Genomic DNA, 18,749 nt, shown 5'->3' on the forward strand with positions numbered 1-18,749 from the left:
CCTGCCTGTCTCTGGCAAGCTGTCATTGATGAGGCTAACAATGGTGCTGGTCTTGGCGACACTGTGTATCTGTCCATGGAAACCAGGACTGAAACCAACAGGCCTGTTAACTTCCAATATACTTCATTATTAATCACACGGGCTTTTAAATTTGCTAAACTCATTTGAATGCAGTTTCATAAATAATGCCAGAGAGCCTGCAAGAAAGGGTGTGTGCATATGTGTGGTCACTAACGGATAAAGTCCCAGCTTCTCAGTGCGCAGGACGAGGGAACCCTCAGGCCAGCACAAGAATGACAGCATAAGCATTGAGAGTTCCAAGGGGAGGTAAAATCTGGGAGGAAGCAGTGCCATATTCTGGTCACCAGTGAGGTCTTGGTAACCAGGAAACCATTTTTCCAGGGTTAGATTTTACTATTCTGGATTTTAATGTTACTAAAGAAAATGACTTTTCTGCACACAGGTCCATACCATCTGGGGCCTTGCTACTGGCTTGGTGTCATTTCCTGCCATCAGCCCATGAACACCCTGAATTCTGTCCCTGTGGAATTGAGGCTCAGAACTTGATATGCTGGCTCAGTGTCTCCACGCCTTGCATTTGTTGCTTCCTCTACATGGAATGACCTCCCTTCTTCTGTTGCCTCAGAGGACAGTGCCAACATTACCTTCTTAATACCCTGCAGGGCCCCAAGCATGATCTTCAGCGGTTACGCAGCACATACCACCTAGGCTGTTATTTACTGTCACCCTTTCCTTATCTGCAGACAGCCTTTCCTCAGGGCTGGGGCCACCCGTTATTCATCTCTGGATCTCTGGCCCAGCCCAGAGATCGTACAGAGAAGGAAGAAGGAAGGCAGCACATAATATTGCATGAAGAAATAAAATCTTTGAATTGGCCAATGTTCATCAACAGGTAGTAAGTTAGCATCTCACATGATGGATTTTCCTTCTCTTGACATACCTGTTCTAACATTTACAAACCTATAGCTCTTCTTATTAGAGGCTGACCTAGTTCATACATTCCCTGGCCTTCATCCAGCCCTTCTGCTCACTTAGACTCCTATGTGTGTTCTGGTTCAGCCCTTTTGTTGGTATGAAAAAGAAGTCACTCAAAGGATATTTTTTTAAAAAGTTATTTTAAGGACATGGCTATTTTATAGCATCCGAGGGCAGGAAAGAAATGAAAGCTGGCTCCCTGTGAACTAGAACTGGGCACTGGGAAGCTGTCTGTTTGCCCTTCGTCAGGTGTTTACTGAGTGATCATTGTACCTGGTGCTGTTCTAGAAGCTGAGTTGTCAGTGTGAAAAAAACAGGCAAGTCCCCTTGGACTCACATTCTAGAGGGTGTGGTGGCAGAGGAGGGCAATACACATGGGAAGCATCATGACAATGTCAGAAAATGGTAAATATTTTGAAGACAATAAAAGAGGGCAATGTGATAATGAGAAACTAAGGGCTATTTCAGATTAGGTTGTCAGGAAAGTTCTCTTTGAGTAGGTAACATTTGAGTGGAAAGCTGAGAGCTGAGAGGCACAAGTCTTGTGAGACAGTCTTGTGAGAAGCTGGGAGGAAAAGCATTCCAGGCTGGGGAACAAACAGAAGGGCAGAGGGCCCAGAAAGGAATGCATCTGATGAGTTCCAAGACCAGAAAGAAAGAAAGCCTACCCTTTGTGACTCATAGGAGCCACAAAGCTCTTGTCTCTGTTTCTCTCTTTTTTTTTGAGACAGAGTTTCACTCTTGTTGCCCAGGCTGGAGTACAATGGCATGATCTTGGTACACTGCAACCTCTGCCTCCCGGGTTCAAGCGATTCTCCTGCCTCAGTCTCCTGAGTAGCTGGGATTACAGGCATGTGCCACCACGCTCAGCTAATTTTTGTATTTTTAGTAGAGATGGGGTTTCACGATGTTAGTCAGGCTGGTCTCGAACTCCTGACCTCAGGAGATCCACCTGCCTCAGCCTCTCTGTTTCTCTCTTTGCAGTTGCTTATCTTCCCCCTACCCAGGGATCAGTACAGCGGTTAGTCTTAGTCATGTATCATGACATCTCAGCTATATCCACTTCTACCAACAGATCCCAGTCTCTTCTTTCAGGAAAGATCATCAAATTGGCTCAGCCTTTCTCTCATAACACAGAATCCTTCATGGAAGGCCAGAAACCTGTGAGGGATTCTTGGTGCTTTCCTATCCCTTATGTCTTGGAGGAGGCCCCTTACCGAGTCCTCTCTGTTCTTCCTCCAAAATGCTTCTTTAGAGTTTTTACCTCTCTCCATCTCCACCGCTACACACTTTGACCCCGTCCCATCCACTATTTTCTTTTACCTAACCTCCTGAACTATTCTGCTCATGGGTCTTCTTGACTTCATCTTGCTCCCCACAAATCCACTCTCCATAAAATAGAGTGGTCTTTAAACCATTAATTAGGGGGAAGGTCGCATTCATGGTGGTGGTGCATATTTGGGGTGAATTTCTTAGACTCTACCTCCTTGTTGGGCAATCTGATACATCTACAGGGAAACAGAAGTGAGGTGTCTCTGATGGGAGGGTTTGGTTTTGTGAATGGTACAGAGGCAGAGGCCACCCCTTGAGCCTATTGTTTTGGGCCTCACTGTCAGTTTGCTTTGGTTATGTGACCTTAATCTTGTGCCATTTCTAATAACTTGCTCTTCCTCTCCCTCAGCTTCCCTACTTACTTTGCTGACTGCTTATTTCTTTTTGGTCATTGACTAATATTTGTTGATCTGTTTCTGCTCACTAGAATAGGTTCTTCCTAGGAGCCACATCTACAAATGTTAAAATCTTCCCTGAGCTCCCTGTCAAGGGTTAGTTGATTTAGCAAATAATAATACAGGATGCCCAGTTAGATTTGAATTTCAGATGGTTTAGTGTCCTTATGTTCCAAATATTGCGTGAATTGTACTTCATCTGGCAACTCTACTCTCCCCCTTTCTAGATCCACCCCACCCCAGTGAGCAGAGCTTGTTCCAGATCTTCATTCTGGCCTAATCTGCCACATCTGGCTGCAGTTTACAAGCCTGTGTCTGGGTATTTCCTGTGATCTGTAGCTATCCAGTAAAGCAAGGTACACTCTCAACTGGGTGGCCAGGTGTCAGTGGAAAATGCTGTGTTGCATCTTTCCCTTGACACACTGAGTACCTCATCCATGAAGAGCCTGTCTGGTCACAACACCCTTGGCTTGCCTTTGATGATGTAGACTTCTTCATTTATAATGTTCAAAAGATCTAGTCACAAAGAGGGTCTTTAAAATAGTTTTACTATTATAATGATGTGTACCATATACAAATTTCCTTTGATAACCCTTCTAGTCTCTCACTCCAATAGTATTGCAACATTAGTCTCAAAGAGCCTTTGATCAGTGAGCTTTACTGAACGATCTAATTCTTTCCTGGAGATAAGAACAGACCTCACCACTCTCATTTTATAGATGAGGAAACTAGAAACAAATCATTTCCATTCTGCTAAGAGCTAATTTGCAGCTGTGTCAGAGATCAATAAGTGAGTAAACAGATAATGAAATTTAAAACAGATACTATTGGAACTAGGTCATATTCTGACACATTTTTGCCACTGAGATGAGATAAACTGTGAGTGTGGGGAAGGTGGGATGTGGAGGGGCCGTGAAAAGAGATGTCTCTACTTAATGACCCAAGAAAAGAAATGATATCTTTACACTAACTCTCTAAATACAACATTTTTCAAGATAGCCAAAAGTTAATTTATTTAAAACAAAATTTACTTAAAATCAGGGTAAAGTATATAAAAAGTTTACTTTCTTCTGATCTTATCAATATCAAATTATACGTTCAGTTGAGATATTATGTTGGATCTCTCTGTAGAGAGCTCTTGGCAGAGAACTGCAATGTATTAGTTGCTTTCTTTTCTTTTCTTTTGCTAAAATTCGATGACCTGCAGTTTTTTAACTCTCTGTTTCCATGCCATTTTCCCCTTTGTTAACAACATATATATTTTTAAATGACCTATACAATAAACACAAGGGCATAAGAAATGATGAATAAGACAGTGCTTCTCAATCCCATTTACTTTTGGCTGTATTTTCCAAGATTCTCAGAGGATACACTTCTGCAAACAGTGGCAACTACTGATGTGCCAGATAGTTTGGTGGTTAAATGTATCACCACTATCAAGTATTGACAAAATTTTTCACAATACATGGTTTAGTAGCAAGGGTATTTCAAAATTTATCTTATCTTTGTGGAATGGACCGAAATGAGAAGATAGTCTCCTTTGCTTCTATAAGCAATTATGGGACTGTTTGGCACTGATAAGAAAGCTGGGTGTTCTTTAATTTCTTTATTGCTAAAGCCAGTAGGGTAGACCATAGTCTTTGTAAACCAAGGCATCATACACAGAACTAATTTCAAGTTGAGTAGAATTCTTGTCATTTGGCTGAATCTTTAATTTCTCGAAGAGATTCACGTATGATTAAGGAATTGAGAAGGTTAATTAGGCACCCCTTGGAGCCTTTGAAACAAATTTGATTTAAACTCCCCACTATGGCCACAGGTTGTTGAATTTGAGGGACCGACATAACTCCTTGGAACAAGGATGTTCAAACCACTTAGGAGCAGTGTATTAAAAAGTACATTTTTCTCTACTTACAGGTATATCTTAGTCAATATTTGCCTTTTAGAGCAGATTTGCCCAGTACCCTAAGGGGGGCTATTAGGAAGATAGGAAATTGTGAGTTCTAAGTTTCTGGCTTCTATAGACTCAGCTGAGATGTATTTTTCTTTTTCAACCCTTCTAAATGGCTGGGGCTAGGTTTTTCCAGTCAAATTCAAAAGCTATCCATGAAGAAAACTAATTTTAAGACATAAACAAGTATTTTAACAAAAAATCTAAGACATAAACAAGTATTTTTAAATGTGTTTTGAATGCATTGGTATCACCTCATTAAACAATGTCAGAACATGGCCAGAAGGCAGGGGTTGAAGGAGTTGTTGCTTAATGAGATAGTAATGAGCAAACATCGAAGCTTGCATTTTCCTTCTGCTTATTCCAAAATGCATGACTTACTGGGATAAGATAATTGAGCTCAAGCTCTTAAATAATTTTAAGATATTTCTTAGGATAGTTGCTTTTCTTTTAGTGTTTGATTGTGTCAAGAAGTAAAGGTTAAGAAATGTTCTTTTCCCCTTTATTGAAGCTGTAGGATGTAGTGGTTAATAGTCTGGTAATTCTGCTACTAAATAACTGTGCAACCTTGGACACAGTGTGCAATAAATGCCAGTTATGATTATGATGTATAATTGAGGAAAAAATAAGGATTTGGATAGACAAATTTCAAGTTAGGGAATAGGAAAATTCTTTTACAAATGCTTTAGTAGGGATGTATTATTTACTTTAAATATTAGAAATTTGACTACAATGAACTGACTTTAAACCACTTGATAACATTTGCTGCATTTTGTTAAACCTAAAAAATTTAATATTTATCAAAATGAAATTATTATAGATGCTGATCCGGTTATTGAAATTTCTGGTTTATTTTACTAACTTGAATCAATATCTCTTTAATTTTGATAACTTTACAGTCAGTTTAAGGGTAAAGAGAATGAACTTTTGATGTCTCAATTACAGTTCCAATCAGACCATTTAAAGGAAGATGAGAGATTTATCTATATATATAGATGAAAGATTTATATATACGTGTATAGACTAACTTGAATTGAAGGTTAATAGAATAAGTGAGAGCTGGCCAGGCACGGTGGCTCACTCCAGCACTTTGGGAGGCCGAGGCGGGTGGATCATGAGGTCAGGAGATTGAGACCATCCTGGCTAACATAGTGAAATCCCATTTCTACTAAAAATACAAAAAATTAGCTGGGCATGGTGGCACGCGCCTGTAGTCCCAGCTACTCGGGAGGCTGAGACAGGAGAATTGCTTGAACCAGGAGGCGGAGGTTGCAGTGAGCTGAGATCATGCCACTGCACTCCAGCCTAGGCAACAGAGTGTGACTCCATCTCAAAAAAAAAAAAAAAAAAAAAAAAAAAAAAAAAGTGAGAGACCCAGCAAAGTATAATAATAAAAGTAATAATAGTTAATATTTATTCAATTTATTCAGCATTGTACACAATCAGGTATCTACTTTTTACAACTCAAGGAGGTAAGTACTATTATACTATTATAATCCCCATTTTATAGGTAAGGAAACTGAGGAACAGATGTATTAAATTGCTTGCTGAGGTCATGTAGTTGATAAACAGAGCTGGGATTCAGGTCCAGGTAATCTGACTTTAGTGTCTGTGCTAAAATCTTTCTAAAATATAAACGCATAAGCTAATGCTTGCGTATAATAGTATTCTAATAAGTTGAAATTATTTAACAGAAATTGCCATACTGTGGCATATTTATAAGTTGGGGAGCATTAATGAGGTAATTACATTTTCACTGAAGGTTAAGAAGAATAGCTACCGGCCGGGCGCGGTGGCTCAAGCCTGTAATCCCAGCACTTTGGGAGGCCGAGACGGGCGGATCACGAGGTCAGGAGATCGAGACCATCCTGGCTAACACGGTGAAACCCCTCTCTACTAAAAAAATACAAAAAACTAGCCGGGCGAGGTGGCGGGAGCCTGTAGTCCCAGCTACTCGGGAGGCTGAGGCAGGAGAATGGCGTAAACCCGGGAGGCGGAGCTTGCAGTGAGCTGAGATCGGGCCACTGCACTCCAGCCTGGGCGACAGAGCGAGACTCCGTCTCAAAAAAAAAAAAAAAAAAAAAAAAGAAGAATAGCTACCTTTAGATTTCTTAATGATATTTTGCTATAAACACTAATTCTAAAACAGAGCTGTCCAAAATGTCAACATATATAATTTAAAAATTTCTAATAATCATGTTAAAAAAGTGAAAAGGAACAAATGTTAGTGATTTTAATAACATATTTTATTTAACTCAATAAATTAAAAATATATTTTAACATGTAACCAATATAAATATTATTAATAACTTTTTTAAAGTTATTGTTCCAAGTCTTTGAAATCTGGTGTGTATTTTGCACTTACTGAACATGTCAGTTCAGTAGCTAATTCATATGTGGCTGCTAGCAGTTACTGAATTAGACTGTGCAGCTCTAGATCTTTTTAGGAAAGCAAATTCATTATTTTAACCTCATTTCAAAAATGGTGAGAATAAGAAAGACTAGTTATGTATTCACACATTAATTTTAAGATTTAGTACCTTCATTTTTCAGTTTGGCTAAACAGACTAAAAGCTGCCACTTAACCTATTCAAATTATATCCGCTGGTAAGTAAGGTGGCACATTTTAAGACGGTTTCTTGACAAGTCTTTTAATTTTCTCCAAGAGGAAGAATGGAAGCAGACCTTAAGATAAAGCTAAACCTCTTTTGGAAAAGTGAATGTCTGGAAGAATGTCTCACAGAATAAGGCAGGGCCAGGTCACTAAGCAATTCTCTAAGTGGGGGCACAATGTGGACTTTTCCAAGCCTTCAGCTGAGGGCAGGGATGGCCAAGTTAATGGTCCCTCCCTATTCCTTATTCAGTGTTTGATCAGGCAGTAATGTGCATGTAGGTCAACAAACATTTATTAAAGCTCTTTGTTTTTGATTCTTCATTGATAAATTACTAATAAATGCTCATTTAAAAAAGCCAAACCAACCAAATATGTGTACCAAATTGTGCATCGTAACAGGTAACTGTCCCTTCAATTTTTTTTGTAGTTAACAGGTTACCACCAGTAGCAATTACGTAGGCATTCTTATAAACCTCTATCTCTACGTTTTTGTTCCGTTTCTATCTATCTAGTTTTTTTCTTTTGTACAGAATGGGATCACCCACACATACTGTTCTGAGTCCCCCTTTTCCATTTAATAAGAGATCAGTATCTATGAATTTTATGTATTTTATTTCTATTAATGGATGCATAGTATTACATGGTATGAATATGCCACAATATTTAACCATATCACGATTGATAGGCATATCAGTTGTTTCAAACGTTTACTATTACAAAACTTTTGCAATGCATATCCTTTTATATCTATCGTTACACATCTGTGTGTTTCTGTATGACAGATCTCTAGAGTTGAGATAGCTGGGAGAAATGTATGTGCATTTTGAATTTCGGCAGGTATTGCCAAATGCTTAAGGGCCTGCCAAAAAGACTTGTCTTCTGACTTCATCTAGAGTATTTTTGACTTCATTCAGAATATTCCCATTACAAGAAAGAGGCCAGTCTCTCCGAGGAACAAACTGTTTTCTTTTTCCACCATGAAATAGATCTTATCTTTTCATTAGTTAATATATGTGTACTTTCAAATGGCAATCACATTGTTCTGCTTTGTGACTTCTCAGATAAGTAGTAAACCCAGAAAACATCAGCTACCATGGATTGTATTATAAGTTATTGACATTCTTTTGGTGATTCACGAAAGCCAAAAAATAAATGTCATGTTCCCCAGGGTTTAAAGAAAGACACTGTAGCTTTTGGATTCAGCAACGGATCTTTCAAGAAAACAGTATGGAGGGGATGACTCACTCCCCCCATGGAGGCTGTCCTCTAGCTCGTCCTTTAGAGGAAGCATGACCAAGGGTCTGCTAGTACTTTTCTCTCCCTAAGAATTTCCTCAGGAGAGGAAAAAGTTAGCTTTCTTTTCTCTGCTCCTGAGTGCCATGGCCTGCAGTAAGTGACCGGTCCTTGGCACAGAGTCACTCAGGGCTCATGGTAGATGCTTAGGCAGGGCAGTCACGGCCAGTAGCTGCGCAGTGTGGCACCAGCTGAGATCCATACTGCAGCCTGAAAGTTGTGTTTCAGCTTGTGAGGTTACAAGTGTATCCTGTGTTTACATCAGAGATAAAGCCCCCTTTCCCTCTCTCCTGCGGGAGCCCTCAACAAGACAGATACACGGTTTGCGTGGAGTGAGACCAGATCCAGCAGAGGCAAAGCTTGGTAAAAGAGGGAGGAGGAGGAGGGGGAGAGGGAGAAGGCGGCACGGCGTCCCTTGGCAGCTCCGTGCATGCTGCGGCAGTTGCAACAGGAGCACCGAGTAACAGTTGCTCAACACTTTATCACTTTGCATTGCTCTTTCTCCTTCCTTAAGTAAATTTCCATTTTGAGGGTACAGCTCCACAAGAGAAAGGTGTGGTGGTGGTGGTGGAGGGTGTGTGTGGGGGGACGGTGGTGCGACGGCAGTTGGAATGTCCAGTGTGGGAAAGCAAAGGAGTGCCTACTAGGATGCGAATACCACTTGGCCCTGGGCTCGCTCCGCTTTAGCCTTCCGCTCTCGCTGGGGAGAAACAGGCGGTTTGTGAGGGAGACTGAAAGAGGGGCGTGTTTGTGTTGGTGGCGGCCCATCGGGGGTCCTTGTCCCCTCCGAATACCCGGACTGCTGAGGGGAAGGGCTGGGGGGCCCCGGCGGTTGCCATGGTGACGCAGGGTCGGCGGCTCGCGCAGTGGAGACAAAGCAGCCCGCCCGCCAGCCCGCTAGCGCCTCGCGCGAGCTCCTCCTCCGCGGGAACCTCCCTCCCCTCCCAGGAGCCGCCGCAGCCGGAGCGACTCCCGGGCCCTGGGCCGCCGCCGGCCAGGTAAGGCGAGCGCGCCCGCGGCCGGGGAGGGGTCGGCTGGACGCCGGGGTGGGGTGGGCCACGCCGCGGCGCGCGGAGGGAGGGGTGGGGGCCAAGCATCCGGCGCGGCCCCCGAGCCGGGGGGCGCGTTCCCACCGGGAAACGGCCCGGCGGCCCGTCCCCCCGACGCCCGCGCCGGCGCGGCTCCCGACGCGGGGCCAGCCAGCCCCCGCAGCTCCTGGACCGCGCCGGGCCGCCTGAGCTCGCCGAGGAGAGGGGCGGCAAACTTCAGGCCGAGCGGCGCCGGGGGCCGGTGCGCGGTGTCTCCCTCCGGGCACCGCGGAGGCCGCCGTCCTGGCACCAACTTGAGGGGCTGCGCGGCGGAGGGCGGTCCTGGAGCGCCCGCGCGGGCTGCACCTGCTCAGGGAGCTGCCCCTCTGTTGTTGTTGTTTTTTCCTTCTTGGCGTGCCATCGAGGCTTTTAGGGGAAAAAAAAGGTATGAAAATATTTACCTTTGGATTTTCATGTTTCATGGTATTCTCTTTGAGGAGGGCATGGAGGGACAAGCGAAAGATTTTTACAAATCTCTGAAAAGTGAGCCCATTTTTATGTCTGTGGCTGAAGCATTTTGAGGGGACTTCTGAAGTTCGTTTGGATATTGAATCGAAAGACCTTTTTCTTTGGACGGTGCAGTTGCACCTATAACTAGATGGTAAGGGTAGCCCGGGTTTCCCCGGCTGGCAAGACCAGAGTGTAGAGCAGTACCGATACTTTGTCGAGGAGATACTTGGCACCGAGGTCATTGCTTTTGTTTCTGGAAGGTATTGTGTTCATGCTGTAAGGAACTGGAAAGTGGCTTGTGTTTTTTTGTGTGTAGGGAGGCAATCCAAAACACCTCTGGAGGCAGGTAGCTGGGCGGTATTTGCCTCGGTGTTTATGAGTGTGATGATAAGGACCATGATGCGGTTGCCATTGGAGCACTGCATATGTTAAAGGTACCCCTGCCCTTTCTCAGTGGCCCCAAGCCTTGCAGTCATTTCGTGATAATTAGTTTGTTGCAGATGCGAAGCACAGATTTAAATTGTGACTGTGAAGACTTACGTTTTTGGTACTTAGACATCATCTTACATGTAGTAATATGAAAGAAAACACATTTTCAGAGATACAGTTGATCAATTCAGAAGGAAATTGTATATATGTTAATAAGATCTGTTTTAAATCATATTTAAATAATATGAGATGTCATATTGGTAACTGGAAAATTAATTAACATATACATAAAATTGTATATCCAACTTAGTAAAATAATGTATAAGTTGGAATAGGTCAGTTAAAGAACTCTATATGGAATGCAAGAAGTTATATTTTTGCTAGAAAGTAATTAAAACAAACAGTACCACTGATCATTTTGAATTGCAGTTAAGTTGATTGGAATTCTGGGTATTACAGCTATTTGATATTACAGCTATCTAATATTCCTCTTCCCTCTTTTGGGATTTCAACACCTGTTAGCCTGCTGATTAATAGGTTTCTCAGTCTGTTCATATTTGCCAGCAACTTTAAGTAATGTCACTTCATTAGAAGATTGTATTGGAAACTAAAGGATTGAAGTTGCAATAACAGTTTGCAGGTTATTTCACAATTGGGCTTGTTTTTAAACTGAATTTTACCTGTGGAAGATTCACAGATGCTCTGCTAAATACTCTTTCATGACGATAATGAAATGGTACATTGATTAAAACGAAGTAGATCTGTTTTGAGAAGATAAACAGAAGAGAAAAATAAGTATTTTCTCACTTAAGCGTGAACAACAAACAGGATATTGAAGCCTAGGCACATTATATAGACAGAGAATGTAGCTTTGTGTTTTGTACTAAAAATAAATTATTTGTGTGTGTGTGTTTTTCCTAAGGGACCAAGAGAACAGCTTTATTCAGATCTTTGTTAGCAAAATGAGCATTCAAGTTAAAGGACTTGGTCCATGCTTTCAGCCAGATGAAACCCACACTGTGAGTTCTAGCCTCAACATTTATGTTGTGGCCCTTAATCTGAATGACGAAGAATGGAAATATCCATGGTGAATTTAGCAGAGTAAGAACTGGTGCTTTGCCTTTCCTGCTAGCTCACGCAAGCACAACATTCAATATAGTTTGGCTTCTTCAAAGCTGCATCATTTTCTGCCAAAATATAAAGTCAGTATACAGAAATCAACAATCATGTATTGCATGCGCTGCTTGGTTGTAGTTATAAGAGCTCTGAAGCATGAAATCAAGCTTGTGTCAGTGCAGTGGAAAACAATAATCTGGCATGATTATATGTGTTACTAGTGTTCTGAGGTATGTGCATAACTGGATAATGAAACAAAAAAATACTATGATATCTGCAATATGTCCTTAGAAAATGCAAACAGAAAGTGTACTTTCTGTCCATGGTTTAGCCACCTGGTGGAAGCAGGCAACAGCACTGCATATCCCCAGGTGTAAAATACTAGTCATCACTCTTGCTGATTCACAGGACTAGGAGTCTTTTCCTGCATTTCTAGCTTCCGAGTTTTAATTTTATGAAGTAAAACTGGCCCTGAGTTTTGATAAAAGCTGTAAAATATGGCTTGATAATCGTCACCATAGCTGTATTCTACCTGAAAGAATTCTGTAATTTAGTTTATGAAGCATATCCAAAGAAAAAAAAAATAAGCCACAAATGTTCCTGTGTAAGTTAGGATTAACATTATATTTGTGCCATTGAAAGTCAGTTGTTTGTAACCACATAAGCCTGCATGGGCAGCCTAAAACCACTGAAGCCTTTATTAGCTGTTTCTGGGTCAACATTCTCTTGCAATTTCTAGTTGCACTGTGATAACATGATTACTGGTTGGTAATTTAGCATGTAGTGCAATGTGTCGTAGCATTTATAAAAGCGCATTTGTGAAGGATGGTAGTTTTTAAATGATTTCTTCATTACCAAAACAGGTTTAGATTTGTGGCTGGGGAGAATAATGTGACCCTGAGACCTCAAGACAAAATGCTATAAATATAAGATATTGTTAACTGACCTGCTGTGCACAGTGGTTATTGATCAGAACTACTGTACTGAGAAAAGGCACAGGAGACACATGGTTATGGTGATAGGATGTGGTGTTTAGTAACACGGATTATTAATAGTGATTGATAGAAGCTGAAAAACTTTTGTGCGCATGTGTTTCAATTTTCATGTTTTCAGTTCAAATGGAGATAAGATGTCTTAAGCTGTTTGGTAAGCCACAAGTGCTTGGGGAAAATATATCCTTTTGTACAGTATTGTACATAATTTAAATGATATAAACATAGTTCAAGGTAAACGATTGTTTTCCTTATGTGCCAATTGTTTGTAGCAGTTATATAGTATGGTTTTGGACATCAGCCATCAAATGTTTATCAAATGTTTCCTTCTATATATTCTGTGTTGCTTGATGAAAGTCAACTGACCTCTTATATTTGGGGACTTACTTGTTTTTCAACTATTAGGGTTATTTATTTTATATGTAATTCTTTATGTATGATACCCAAATATTCTCCTTTGGTCTTGTTTTCAGCCTTCCTTTTTTCAGAAGTCGTTAATTTTGTAATGTTTTTAAAAAACGTTTTATATTTCCAGAGCTTATTTTAATGATGATTTGGTTAATTTGTAATTTGATCAGAAAATAGTGTGCATAAAAAAACACATTATGATCTTTATATTTTGCGTTTTGAGTATTTATAGACATTGTATGTTGGGTAGTGGAATTTGGGATCCTGTTAGGTGATTGCTTATTTCCATACATATTTTGAACTTGATCTTTGCTTCTTTATCTTATAGTCATTTGAAGTGAAAACCAAATAACTAGGAGGTGGAGGCAGCAGTGAGTTAAAAGGTGTTAAAGAGATCAGTACATACTGAGAGTCTGCGGGTATAGTGGCCAAAAGTGGTGCAGGGGTGGGGGTGCAGTGGTGGTGGTTGGGAGGGCAGGGTCAGGGAGTCTGAGGTTGGGAGCTGGGAGACAGTGACGGCTCTAATAATCTCTTTAACACTTTATGGTCCAGACTCTAAAGCAAATTACCTGAGGTCTTTACCTAGTGACCATTTCCAAAGGCTGGCCAGTCCTACAGAAGAGATGCTGGTGCTGGTCCTGGTCACTTGCCTCCGTTTTTCCTCCCAATTAACTAAAACATGACTCTCTCAAATTGTGATTTAAGTGCACTTTAAATATTGTAAACCACAAATTAAGGCCCAATAATAAAATGTTTCCACATGAATAATGTTATCTAATTGGTCAGGTACATGATTTAGACAATGAAGATGGCAATGGAACTATAAAATAAAACTGTGTGTTTGGCTAACATATTTGATGTATTTGAGTGAGAAGTTGTGTTTCCGAGCAGTCTATTGTGAACCATCTTCCCTCTTCTATAGCTATGGTCATTCAAGGCAGACATGGTGTTTTACATAAGTTGATCACCATGTGATGTGTCAGGCATAGTTATACTGAAGAATTGTTGTTTACTCAAACTCTTGAATTTTAAATCTACAATAAAAGGTTTCTGTGTGGTCTTCTCAGGCCTTTTTTTCTTCCTGTATATTGGTTTCCTGAGACCTTGTTTAGTCTGATTGCAGTAATTTTGACTTCCAGCTCTTCTCTGTCAATCAAACCCTTATGAATTCTTCCCTATGGGCCACTTTTCCAAGTACTTCAGAAATATCAACTCTTTAATCCTCACAACAACCCTTTGAAGTAGGTACTATTATCCCTATTTTATGAATGAGGAAACTGATATGATCTCTTTCTGTTATGTTAACCCAAAGGTACACAAAATATACCAGAATCCTGGCTTTATGTCAAGGAATGCAGCAAGCTTTATTTTCTATTTACTGATATCTACTAAGTGTAGAAATAATGACAGTAATTATTATGCTTGGGCTTTCCTCCCCATCTTACTTTCTCTTTTGCTAAAATAAACAAAACCTAAAGTCATAAAACAAGAAGCATTTCTTCATAGCACTTTGTGACATGTACCAGTATTTTTTTCTGTACATAGAAACTAGAATAATTTATGAAAAAGATGTTTTCCAAAGGTGGTTGTTCTTTAATTTATTATTTGTATTCATATATTTAAAGAATATGGTCAGCCTTGCATATCTGCAGATTCTATCAATTATGGATTGGAAATATTTGGAAAAAAACAACAATACAATGATAAAAAATAATACAAATAAGAAACCCAGTCTAGGAACTATTTACATGATATTTACATTGTATTAGGTATTATAAGTGATCTACAGATGATTTAAAGTACATGGCAGGATGTACATAGGTTACATGCAAATACTATGCCATGTTATACCAGGGACTTGAGCATCCTCAGATTTTGGTATCCTTGGGGGTCCTGAAGCCCACCCCCCTGCAGATATTGAGGGGTGACTACATATTTTCTGTGGTATTGGCTGTGCTATCTACATGTAAATCTATCTTGGAAATGTTGATCCATTTGCATTGCCTCACGGGGTTATCCTCAATCTGGGCTCACCTGCTCTTCCCTAGGCTACCTCTTACATGTGCTAAGGACTAAGTGATACTGCCTTCTCACTCTTTCCCAGTGGAACTCTGTGCATGTCCCTCCTCTGAAATAACACATGTTCTTACTGTCTCCATAGAAGAATGAGTAAGCATTTTAATTTCAGGAGCCTTATTTAAGCTATGTGAAAAGTAGTACTAAATAAGAGACAGCTGTTCATAAAAGCAAGTGAGTAAACATAGTTCTGTAGATTCATTTAATAGTAAATATTATAATAACTACTATTTATTAAGCATTTACTTGGTGCCAGGTACGCTATTAAGTATTCCACATAAGCTGTCTCTTTTGATCATCACCATAATTCTTGTTTCCTCATCTATAAAAGGCTAATAAATAGCTTATCCAAGATTGTACAGAGTTGGTAGATTTAAAAACATGATTTGTGTGGATAAACCACAATCTGAATTTGACTATGATTGCTTTGTTAATTACCAGCAGACAAAGAATGCCTTCCTGCTGCAGTGAAGATGCTTTTTGAATTATGTTACTTTGAAAGAGTGGCAGTTGAGGACTGCCTGGTAGAGCAAATTCAGAGTGGCAGGTATGGATGGCTGAGAAGGAGGAGGTAGTTCTCTGGAGGTAGCCAAGAAAAAGACATCGTTGTTTACAATTATTGCTGCAGACCTCAGATGGGCTTTTGGAGTAGAAGGAGGGAGAGAGCCCCTATCCTCAAGCCTAATTTTGGAAAAAAAACCCAAAAAAATTAAATGGAGTTATTTTCTGTCTCCTGAATTTGTGTTTTGTTTTATACTGTGTTCTGGATTGGAAATGAATAAGGACAAGTGCTACCTGAGTGGTATAGGATGAAATGAAATGAAAAGTAACTCAATAAATGTCATACACCGCAGGCTAAATTCTCTGAGGGTCAGAGCAACGTGCTCTTTGTTACAGTGGGAGATTTCCTTGTTTTAGGATGCTGAAGGTCTGGAGTGTGGTATAAGGGATGAAGTTAGAAGTTTGGGAAGATGTTTTCATTTGGGTCATTCCCCTGCATGGCATGGGGTTTTCCTGGAATTCCTGGTGCATACTTTTCTTGATAACTCCTGGGGGGAAAAAAGGAGTAAGAGATTTAGAATCTTAATAGTATGGAATAAAACCACTTTTATGATCATCTAATTATTTAGATCACTATGACTTTTTTTTTTTTTAAATGTTCAATGCCAATATGAGAAGCCAGACAGCCTGGATTTGAATACTGGCTCTGCCACCTTTTAGTAATATGATCTTGAGGTAGCTGCTTAATCTCTCTGTGCCTTCATTTCATTACTGCAATGGACAGCATTCTTATGTCCCCTCCAAATTCGTATGTTGAAATTCTAACCCACAAGGTGATCATATTAGGAGGTAGGGCCTTTGGGAGGTGATTAGGCCATGAGGGTGGAGCCCTCACAAATAGTATTAGTGCCCTTATAAAAGAGACCCCAGAGAGGTCATTGGCCCCTTCTGCCATGTGAGAACATAGTGAGAAGGCACCATCTGTAAACCAATAAGTGGTCTTTTATCAGATACTTAATCTGCGAGCACCTTAATCCTGGACTTTCCAGTTCCCAGAACAGTAATAAAGAAATTTCTGTTGTTTATAAGCCATTCAGCATATGGTATTTTATGATAGCAATCTGAACAGACTAAGACAATTACCTTTAAAGCAGAGACAATAATATTACTTCGCTTGGTGATTGTGAGGATTAAATGAATTAACATTTCTAATGTACTTAAGTATTAGTTATTAAAGGTAAGTTTTGTGTGGAGAAAGGAAAATTAATATTTAATTTATTTCAGGTAGAAACAAAAATCTAATTTTCTTTAGGCCTCTAAGTTCAACTTGCATATCTTAATACTCTGTTTATATATCTGGTAAATATGAGCAATCATCGTCACTTTTTCTTTGACTAAACTTTAATTCAAATTGAATAGATTGGATTTCTTAAATTATCAGCCTCATTTATGAACTTAGTTAAATTTCAAACCTTAAATATTTTAAATTGCACATGTTACTTTAATTATTGATTGTTCTGTTTAGATAAATCATATGCTTATTGGGCAAATTTATGACTCAAGTAAGTAAAACCTTACCAAATACTTAGGTGAAGTTCCTTTGAATATTTTGTCACTTACAAAATTAATATTGTATAGACATAGTCAAATACTCCTAAACATTTCAATCAAAATAAATCGTCTAAAATCTATTACACATTTTGAACTAGAATCACAAGGCTCATCTGTCAGTTTGATGTCAGATTCTTTTAAATTGTGCACAGGCTGTTCCAATTAATATAAGACATATTTCTAAACTTTTCTAAAAAGTAATACAAGTGTGATTTTCCTCATCTTTATATTTAATTCTAAACCTTCTCTAGATGGGAGTTAGTTACCCACTAGAAGGAAGTTTATAATCTCAGATAAACTGAAGATGCCATTCTAGGTGAACTTTAGTTATCTTACCATCCCATATTGATTTGAAATTGCTGTCTGACCATTTTTTAATTAAAATATGGTTGCTTATTGATCACACATTTAAGGCTTGAATGCTGCAACTGGATGGCACACATTCTGGAGAATTCTTCCTATGACATAGGTGGACAGGCTTGGCTCTCCTGTGTAGTCATCATAACAATAGGAGACTCCAAACCCTTCTTTTCAGATAGTGTTGGTTTTTTAATCCTTAGACCAGTGCTGTCCAATATGTACTTCTAAGTTATGGGTAGTGATATTGAACAGTAAGATTTGGCCAGGTGCGTGACTCACACCTGGAGGAAGCAGGAAGATCACTTGAGGCCAGGAGTTCAAGACCAGCTTGGGCAACATAGTGAGATCCCACCTCTACAAAAAGTGCTAAAATTAGCTGGGCACGGTGGTACGCATGTGTAGTCCCAGCTGCTCCAAAGGCCGAGGTAGGATGAGGCAGGAGGATTGCTTGAGCTCAGGAGTTCAGGTTTCCATGAGCCATGATTATTCCACTGCACTCCAGTATGGAGCGAGACTCTGCCCCTTAAAAGAAAAGGAAAAGTAAAAGTAATTATTTTAGTAGTAGATTTTATTTAACCTAATATATAAAAATTGCCATAATTTCAACATGTAATCAATAAAAAAATTATTAATGAGATATTAAACATTTTCATTTTGCACAAACTATTTGGAATCTGGTGTGCATTTTATACTTAGAAAACATCTCAATTTGGATGGTAAATTTTCAGCAGTTAAAGTGAGGCCGGGCATGGTGGCTCACTCCTGTAATCCTAGCACTTCGGAAGGCTGAGGTGGACAGATCACCTGAGGTTGGGAGTTTGAGACCAGCCTGGCCAACATGGTGAAACCCCGTCTCCACTAAAAATACAAAAATTAGCTAGACCTGGTGGTGCGTGCCTGTAGTCCCAGCTACTCAGGAAACCGAGGCAGGAGAATCGCTTGAATCTGGGAGGCGGAGGTTGCAGTGAGCCAAGATTGCACCACTGCACTCCAGCCTGGGCAACAGGAGGAGACTCCGTCTCAAAAAAAAGGAAAAAAAAGAAAAAAAGAAAGAAAAGAAATGTGGTCTTACCAAAAGAGTAATGTTGTATTTGCAGGAAAAATATTTTTCATTGGTTCAGTTTCTAAATTTAAATT

The 18,749-nt window shown here is 39.9% G+C and overlaps 1 protein-coding gene across 9 annotated transcripts in view; it reads left to right on the forward strand.

Annotated features, from left to right (window-relative positions):
• Positions 1-9,423: 9,423 nt before the first annotated feature.
• The window catches only part of RNF182 (ring finger protein 182), a 53,838-nt gene continuing 44,512 nt past the window's right edge, over positions 9,424-18,749 (forward strand). For 6 of the 9 annotated variants that reach the window (XM_017861001.1, XM_017860999.1, XM_017860996.1 and 3 more), the window contains exon 1: positions 9,794-10,054. The gene's annotated coding sequence lies outside the window, so the exon portion shown is untranslated. Of the gene's footprint in view, positions 9,580-9,793; positions 10,055-18,749 lie in introns of those variants that run through there. The other 3 variants (XM_017860995.1, XM_017860997.1, XM_017861002.1) reach the window with 3 other exon arrangements.

The sequence above is a fragment of the Rhinopithecus bieti genome, unplaced genomic scaffold (assembly GCF_001698545.2).
Source record: "Rhinopithecus bieti isolate Rb0 unplaced genomic scaffold, ASM169854v2 scaffold_58852, whole genome shotgun sequence".
Lineage (NCBI taxonomy): Eukaryota > Metazoa > Chordata > Mammalia > Primates > Cercopithecidae > Rhinopithecus > Rhinopithecus bieti.